General features: G+C 38.1%; 1 pseudogene; it reads left to right on the top strand.

The window, feature by feature from the left end:
- Positions 1-6,670: 6,670 nt before the first annotated feature.
- Positions 6,671-9,303, top strand: LOC150008631 (60 kDa heat shock protein, mitochondrial pseudogene; annotated as a pseudogene).
- The last annotated feature ends 260 nt before the right edge of the window (positions 9,304-9,563 follow it).

Here is a 9,563-nt window from a genome sequence, read left to right as displayed (position 1 = left end):
TCCTGCGGCACACCTGAACCCAAGCTGTATTGACTCCGTCTTTCCCTTGGACCCTTCAGCTGCGAAGAGAGGGGGGGGTCTGCTGCATGGGCAACAGCAGACCCTCCATATCACCCTGCCCAGGCTCTGTAGCTTCAGCTTCACTGGAGAGGACACTCCAGCATCATCGCAAGATGTCGATTCAACACGGGAAGAGACAGATACCGTGTCACTCCCGAGTCGGACTGCACAGCCATTCTCGGCGGTGCAGATAGACTCTTAAGAAGCTACACCATCGTCTCTCGAGACGGACGGCTGCCGACGACTTCTCTTGTTATTGTCCATGTTGCTTTTCCAATCTGGTTTCCTGATCACTTCTGCAATCTAAACAACTGATACAGTAACATTTCATTTTTTGACTGGTTGCTTTGCTGTAACATGGATACTGCCCTGCCCTGGAATACTTCCTTGCTTTAGAAATGCTGTTCCAAATAGAATTTTAAAGAAGTTACATCTTTACCTCAAATGCAAACCTATAAAAAAAAGCTGGTATTAGAAGTGTTCTGTATAAGCGGCACACATTTCATTATACATTTCAATGTTGTTACTGACAAATTCTTCAAGAAGTGACTCTCCAGCATTCCTTTTTACATGTAATCTTCAAAAAAATATGGGAGAAAAATCAAGGAAGCCTCTTGTCTCTGTAGGTGGTTTTTCATAGTGGCAAAGTCATCTCAGAGAAATTGCTTTCATATAAGTCCAGCTACTTGTGGTGGCATCCCAGAACCCCACTAGAGAGTCTGAAACTTTCTGAGACCTTGTTTGCCTTTTAGAGAGCCATTCTCTCTTCCAGGTTGCTGAAGTCCATTTAATCCAACACTGTCCAATAGGAATGTAATGTGAGACACATAAGTAATTCCAAATTTTTCTATTTACTATACCAGAATGAGTAAAAATATAAAGCAAAATAAATTTTAATAATATATTTAACTTAACCTACTATATCCAAAACATTATTTCAACCTGTAAGCAGTATTGCAAATTACTAATGAAATAGTTTGCATTCTTGTTGTTGACACCATGTCTTCAAAATGCAGTGTGCGTTTTTGCACTGATAGCACATCTCAGTTCGGTCCAGGCACATTTCAAGTGCTCAGTAGGCATGTGTGGCTAATAGCTAGGGTATTGGACGGGGCTTTTTACCAGAACATGTAGTGGCACCTGAGGGACCGGGAGGAATTGATGTGTCCCCAAACAATGAACAGCTTTTATTTTCAACAAATGGCTTTAAAAAGCATTATTAGCAAAACATCGCTTTGATGCATTAATCCAGATAGTTACTTATCCCTTCAATATTTAGTGATTACTGGGTACTGAGATTATCTCAAATACACCTGATCTTACAACTTGGAAAGGTGAATAACTGAATTTCTACTTACTGACAGGATTATAATTTAATAAAGTTATATTTCAGAACTGTTATAGGAAAATTATGAAGACAGTACTGACAGCTCTCATATACCTTATACCCAGTTTCCCCAAATATTAATGTCCTACATTATTATGGTTCATTTTTCACAATTAATGAACCAATGTTGATATATCATTTTTAAGTAAAGTCCATGCTTTATTCTGATTTCCTTCTGTCCTTATGTCCTTTTTCCTTATGTCCTTTTTCTGTTCTATAATGCCACATTACATTTAGTCTTTATATATTCTTAGGCTTCTCTTAGTTGTGAGTTTCTCAGACTCTCCTTGTTTTTAAAAATCTTGACAAATTTAACAATACCGCTTAGACATTTTGTGGAATGGCTCTCAATTGGGATTTGATTTCTTTTCTTTTTAATGACTGAGATTATGAGTTTTGGGGAGGAAGGGTAGAGGTAAGGTGCTCATCACATACTATCTGTATGATTTATTACTGTGACATTAAACTTGATCACTTGGTTGAGGTAACAGTGTTTGTCAGATTTCTACACTTCAAAGCAACTTTTCTTTGCCATTTCCATACACTGCTCTTGGGAAGGAAGTCATTATGTGTAGTCCAAACTAAAGGGCAGAATATCTACATAAATTATTTAGAATTCTTTTTGCATGAGAGGTTTGTCTATTTACCCATTTTTTTAATCCAATCATTTTTATATCAGTTTGGACTTATGAATATTTATTTTACAATTTGATTCATTATCCAATACACTTGATTTAATTTACTTCATTGCTCATTTCAGCTTTGGCTGAGCCATTGGGAGCACTTTCAGTTGGCTCCTGTATCTCTTTGACTTGCCGCCATCATTGTGGTCTTTTTGGATTCTTTTTTGTTTTGTTGTTTTGCTTTATTTTGTTTTCGAGAGCTTTCTTACTTTGGGGCACCAGTGAATGCTCCAGAATAAGCTTCTATATTTCCTGCCTTAGTCTTAACATCAGATATTCCTCCAAGAAAGTCTGCATTCCTTTTTTTTTTTTTTTGAGAATTATTATTTTTTTAATCTGGGTACGAAGTGCTTAATGTTTTATAGAATATTGTTAGTAATTTATAATTAGTTTCCTCCAGAAAATAATGAGCAACATATACTACTCTGAACATTTTCCAAGCTATACATTTACACATGGTAAAATTTGAAGAACATCTGGAATATTCAACCTAGTAATTCCTACTGTGAGAAACACTCACAATAAAAAACCAGGACACAGGACTTGAGCAGCAAAGTGAGGCATTTATTCACAAGTCTGCAGAGTCAGGCTCACCACCAGCCAAGAGCATGTGCGTGCAAAGTAGACAAAGAAAACTGGTTTTATACTAATACAATTAGCTCCCGCTCCCCTCCTTCTCCCTGTTTCTTCATTACTGGTTAATCCGGGTTCACAATCTAACGCAATTAACTACTTAATTCAGGGTGTGATTAACTAAGGGTAATCTAGTTATAGGTCTATCTCCAACTTACTTGCAAAGTTATCTAGCTATATCTTCCCTTTACTCTGTGTTTGGTGACAACAATCTTCCTCCTTTTGATCCCAGAGATATGTGTGAGGAGCTGTGGAATGTCATTTCTTCACCCCTTTTCCATGATTCATCTGTTAATTATCTCCTATTGGTTTGAGAGTCATTGGCTTTCTTCTTTATCCTTAACACTATCGATGGCAATCCAGGTGTAGAATAGAAAATGTAACCAAGACAGTCAAATAACACTATTCACAATTTTTTGATGAATTAAATATGAGACACGGCAAGTGATTAGAATATTATATTATATTATATTATACTATATCATATTATATGCACCTGAAAAAAATCACCTCAGTGAATTAGAAGAAAAAATGTTTTCACTCAAGGGAGGATAAAAGACCACTGTCAAACAGAAAAACAATTAAAATTATGCAATTATGCTTCTGTGTGTATTTACTATTGTGAGGTCTTTAAGATTGCTTAAATCTGGTATATAGTATACAAAATTTTCTTAAACTACTGAACTGAATTATAATGATAATTTCTAAGTGTTGTTACTTAACTCTATTATAAGCATTCAGTTTCATAGTATTTAAATAATGAAAAAAAATTTAAGAGGATAGTTTTCTGTTTTTAAAAGAACAAAAGCTCAAGTTGAATGATATTATACTCTGATCTATTTAATTGCTGAATCCCTTATCTTGCTCCTTTCTCTCCTTATCTGTGCCAATACCATAAAATCATCAAAACTTTTTCCTAAAAAAAAAAAGTCTTGGAGTGATCATTTCTTAAGATAAAGTTGGACAAAGCCAAGTGAATATTTCACTTAAATATTCTACTGGAGCTGGTCTTGGAGTAAAGAAGGGAGACAGTCCTTTCAACTATGGAAGTACTAATGCAAACCAGCTAGCTCTAATGTTTGGTTTGATTCTACTCCTTCTAATTCCATAGGGCAGTGACCTCATTCTAGCCCTGCCCCATGTTAGTTTAGTAATCCTACTATTTTCATTTTGACCACTCCAGCATTTTCTACAACCAACTACTATTCCTTTATCTATATCTGGGTAGTATCTTCAGTCTTCACATGCATCTTGCTCCCAGTTGTACTTAACTTGTCAGATATTTCCATTAATTCTCCAGTTTTGGTTTGATTTGGTCTGAAGAAGAGTAAAGCACACATCCCTGATGCATTCCAGAAACCATGATTTAAGCCTACACTACTTTAGATTCTTATTGAACTTTTGAAACTGTGAGAAATGCTCACAATAAAAACTGGGACACAGGACTTCAGCAGCAAAGCTAGGCGTTTATTCATGAGTCTGCAGAGTCAGGTGCTCCCTCAGCCAGGAGAATGTGCGCCCCAAGTAGACAAAGAAAACTGGTTTATAGTAATGTGTTTATCTCCTCCTTCCTAACGTGATTAGCTTCCTCACCCCTCTCCTTCTCCCCTGTTTCTCCATTACTGGTTACTCCGGAGTTACAATCTAACAGAATTATCTAAATGCCCCTATTGTGATTTGAAAATATGCTAATGCTGTCAACTCCGTTCTTAGAGATTCTCTAATTACATTTGCCCTTAAGACCCTTTAATTACATTTGCCCTTTGTTACTACTGATTTTCTACTGGTTTAGGAGTCACTTCCTTGTTTTCTACAAAACAAAACATTAAAGATAATGAACATCTCAGCTACTTGTGCTTAAGGTCCTACATTAAACCTGTTTTGGGGAGTTCCATTATCTTGCCAAACAAAGATTTTGAGAAAACTGGAACATATATGTATTCTCAATTTCTCTCTCTCCTTAGACAAGATATGGGCATTAGTATGCATTCTATCTCTCCCTCTCTCTTTATCTCTCTGTTTCTCATCAGTGTCATTTAATCCAAGTCAAGGATCTTTCCACAAGATCCCTGAAAGTTAACCCTGAACTGTGTTTTCTAACATCTTCATTGCCTCCTGGAGCTCAATTCTTTGTGAAGTTTGCTGTTCACTTTTGGACAACTAAATTCTTGGAAACCTGTCTTTCATACTGAGCTAAAATTTATCTTATCATCTGCACCTATCATTCCTGGAATCAAATGAGATATTATATGTAGAAACTTTCTGAAACAACAAAGCACTGAATACATATAAAATATAAATCAATTTTACCATGTAGAGTTTGAAAATTTGTCAAGCATACTATCCTATCCAGGTTGTTGGAATAGATGAGTAGGAGAATAGGGCAAGGAAAATATCCTGAACAGGGTTCTGAATAGCTCCTTCCCATCTGACATTCCATTAATTTTTGATTTTAAACAGTTCTACTTAAGCAATGAAAGTCAAGACCAAGCTAAACCAAGAGCTAGCAAAGAGAAACTAAACTAAAACAGGAAGAAAACCAGGAGCTGAGGATGGAAGCTGATCGAGGGCAGGAAGCAGCAGAAGGATGTTGGTGTGGCTGAATCCTCCATGCTGGTGAGGACACTTCTGCTTCTCTCCTCATGGTCAAAGGCAGCCTCAGAATACTTGAGAAACTGTTCTAATTATAAGCCTGCCAAACAAAAAACAGCACCAGTATGGAAAAGAATCCCAGATGAAGCCTTAAGAAAATTCCTAACTTATGCTTAACACATCATTTTGGGAGCAGTCCTGAAGGCTTGGCTGGGTGTGCTCAGCTCCCAGGCTGTGTTATGGATGAGCTGCCTTGCCAGCAGTACTACACTGGAGGCTTAAATGAGGGTAAGAACAGGACCATTCCAGACGCCCTGTCTCTGGGTGTCCACTAGGCAAATTTGACACAGACTCTCATATCCAAACTTCCACTCATGGCCAGAAATTACTGGAAGCTTTAAGTATGGAATTTCAAGGACTGTAAATAGAGCACTTTGACCTTAGTAACAGAGAATACTTGGATACACTTGAGATAGCCTTTGGGGGAATTCCAGGCTCATAAAACTTATGAGGCAGTTCTCACTGAGAGTGCAAACTCGGTTCAATATATACAATAAATGATTAAATGTGAATAACTTCCAGTTTCTTTGGAATTGAAATTAGTGCTATGTATTATCTGGAACATAAATCCAAAGTTTATGGTAAGATTTAGGATATGGCACATGACTTCATATTCAATACATGATAATTAGACCTTTATAATGTGCCTAGTATTTGCTTTTACAGAGACAGAGTCTTTAAGTACTTTCTTAATCTCATCATGATCCTTTCAAAAATACTGGCTCTGATAACAATATTAACTTTTAGATAAGAGGCCTAAACTACAAAAAAAAAAAAAATTTAAGATATTTATTGTACACATTACTGCTTAATGTAATTAATATAATATGCTCTTGGCTCAACCAAAAGATCATACTGATAAGTTATCTTCAAAGAATATTAATAATAAATAATAAAAACCTTGCTTTCAATAGGTAACTAAGATTATGAGTTATATCTTTAAGGATTTGTATAGCATCATACCTCTTAAAGTATAACACAACAAGCCAAATCCTAAGTGGAACTATATCAGGCATTCTTTTTATTATTATATTTTCATCTTCATTACCTTACAAATGACAAATTAAAATAGTATATATTTAAAGTGCCTAGGTTGCTGTTTTGATTATTAGCATAATTACTCAAGCTAATTAATATATCCATCACTTCACATTGTTATCTACTTTCATAGTTGCTGTTGAGAAATATTGAGACCTCTCTTAGTGCCCTCATTCACTGCTTTCATGCTTGCATGTCCTATCTCTGCCCTGCAGAAATGCTTTGATTACACAATGTACTTTGCCAGATTAGGCCAGTGTCTAGAGCACTGGCTCCTCATCTAACTCAGTCTTATTCTGAAGATGTAAACTTTGGTGCAAATGCCTGAGCCTTAATGCTTCAAGGTATGGACCTTTTAACCACCCCATGCTGTAGCTGTTACTATGGGGCCAAAGGGAAGAATAGTGATTATTGAACAAAGTGGGGGAAGTCCAAAAGTAACAAAAGATAGTATGACAATTGCAAAGTTCATTGACTTAAAAAATAAATATAAAAATATTGGCACTAAACTTTTTCAAGATGTTGCCAATAATACAAATGAAGACACTGGGGATGGCACCACCACTGCTACTGTACTGACATGGCTCTATTGCCAGGAAGACTGTGAGAAGATTAACAAGGGTGCTAATCCAGTGGAAATCAGGACAGATGTGATGCTGGCTGCCGATACTGTAATTGCTGATCTTAAGAAACCGCCTAAACCTGTGACAACTTCTGAAGAAGTAGCTTAGGTTGCTACAATTTCTGGAAATGGAGACAAAGAAATTGGTAACATCATTTCAGATGCAATGAAGAAGATTGGAAGAAAGGGTGTCATCACAGTAAAGAACGGAAAAACACCAAATGATGAATCAGAAATTATTAAAAGCATGAAACTTGATTGAGGTTATATTTCTCCATACTTTATTAATACAGCAAAAGGTCAGAAATATGAATTCCAAGATGCCTATGTTCTATTCAGTGAAAAGAAAATTTCTAATATTCAGTTCATTGTACTTGCTCCTAAAATAGACAATGTTCACCATAAGTCCTTGGTCATAATGCTGAAGACGTTGATGGAGAAGCTCTAAATACAATTGTTTTGAATGGGATAAAAGTTGGTCTGTGGGTTGTAGCAGGCAAAGCTCCAGGTCTTGGTCAATAGAGAGAACCAACTTAAAGACATAGCTATTGCTTCTGATGGTGTAGTATTTGGGGAAAAATGATTGACTTTAAATCTTAAAGATGTTCAGCCTCATAACTTAGGGTAAGTTGGAGAGGTCATTGTGACACAAGATGAATCCATGCTCTTGAAAGGAAAAGGTGACAAAGCGCAAATTGAAAAATGTATTCAGGAAATCCTCAAGCAGTTAGATATCACAACTGGTGAATATGAAAATGAAAAACTAAATGAACGTCTGACAAAACTCTCAGATGGATAGCTATGCTGAAGGTTGGTGGGACAAGTGATGTCAAAGTGAATAAAAAGATAGTTACTGAACCAAGCTGGGTCCGGCCACCTGCCACTGAACACAGATATAACACAAAGATTGATGGAAAAGGAAGAAGGTCTTTATTAAAAGGTTGCCCAATTAGGGGGGAACTGGGGACTCCCTTGCTTCAGGCCAATCTCTTCCTCAAAACACAGAAAGAATCCAGTCACCCCAGAGCCAGAGTCAGTGTACAGAAACCCTGTTCCATTCTTATCTGTGCTCTTGGGGCCCAAGGCTGTTACAGGAACGGTGATGGCTCTTTCTCCCTGGAGTGCCTACTTTTGGGGCCAGGGTCGCCATTACCTCGCGGCAACTTCTTCCCTATGCTACAACTCGCAGCTCACTGCCAGATCACCACAGCCAGTCATGCAGGCTCTGCGTCCATGGGGTACTCTGGTGCCTGAGGCTACTCTGGCCCGTATGTTCATGTGCAGCTCTCGGAGTGGAAGTAGGGAGGCAGTCCAGGATATTCATGCAGTATGGAACTGCAGCATCTCACTGGCCATCACCCGCAAGGCGTGTGACCTGAGGGCAGGACTCAGCTTCGAGCCAATTCCTGGATGGGTGAGCGAGGGCAAGGATAAAACCACGAGTCTCTGCGTAAACCTCCGTTTGAAACACCTCCTGGCCTCAAATTCTAGGCATTCCAGAAGTGTCCTACTTTTCTAGCCAATCCCGTCTAGACTGGCAGGTCTGCACCTCTCCCTGACCTCTGAGAAGGGCTTTTCCCTTCGTTCATCACACTCATCGGCTTGCACAGCATCTCTGCCCCTCCTCCTGCTGCCATGATCTGCAAGTGGGGAGGAGGGTTTCTTGCCACGTGCAGTGTGCAGGGCATCACCAGCCAGCTGCGATTTCAATACCACTACCTTAGGCACTTCCCGACCCACTTCACAGGGTCCCTCCCCTCTGCTCAGAGATCTGGCCAGATCCTCCAGAAACAAGGGTAGGGGTTGCTCTTGGAGAAGGCATTGTTCCGTATGGGGGCTGTGCACTGCTTCGGTGATTCCATCCTTGGGCTCATTAGCTCCAGCTAAAAAAGATTTTAAAAATGAGCATAGAAATTATTTTTAAAAAACACTCAAAATTCTTGCAATGATCATTGCTAAGAATGAGGAATTGTTGATAGTTGAGAAAATTATGCAGTTGCTGAAAAGTTAGTTATGATGCTATGCTTAGAGATTTTCTGAATATGGTGGAAAAAGAAATCATTGACCAAACCAAGGTTGTAAGAAATGTTTTATTGGATGCTGCTAGAGTGGCCTCCTGGTTAATAAAAGCAGAAGGTGTAGTCATGGAAATTGCTAAAGAAGAGAAAGACCCTAGAATGCGCAGAATGGGAAAAATGGAAGGTAGTATGGGAAGTGGCATGATTTAATTCATAGGATAGTATTTCACTATTATTAATGAGAATTGTGAGAGGAAGCTCAAGGCAGTGCTCCTCCTTTGTAACTTCAGAGAAGTCAATTGAAGGAAGTAACTGAAGTAAATAAAGCCTGGCTAATGTTTAAGAAAATCACTGCAACCATCATTTACTGGTTTCAGTTGACAACATACAGTGGTTTACTGCTGTCATTGTCCATACCCACAGGTAATTTATTTAGTATTTTTGTACATTCCTGAAAGTAAAGTGCAAGA

The sequence above is a fragment of the Furipterus horrens genome, unplaced genomic scaffold (assembly GCF_987537825.1).
Source record: "Furipterus horrens unplaced genomic scaffold, mFurHor1.1.pri manual_scaffold_5, whole genome shotgun sequence".
Classification (NCBI taxonomy): domain Eukaryota; kingdom Metazoa; phylum Chordata; class Mammalia; order Chiroptera; family Furipteridae; genus Furipterus; species Furipterus horrens.
This window is presented reverse-complemented; position numbering and strand designations above follow the sequence as displayed.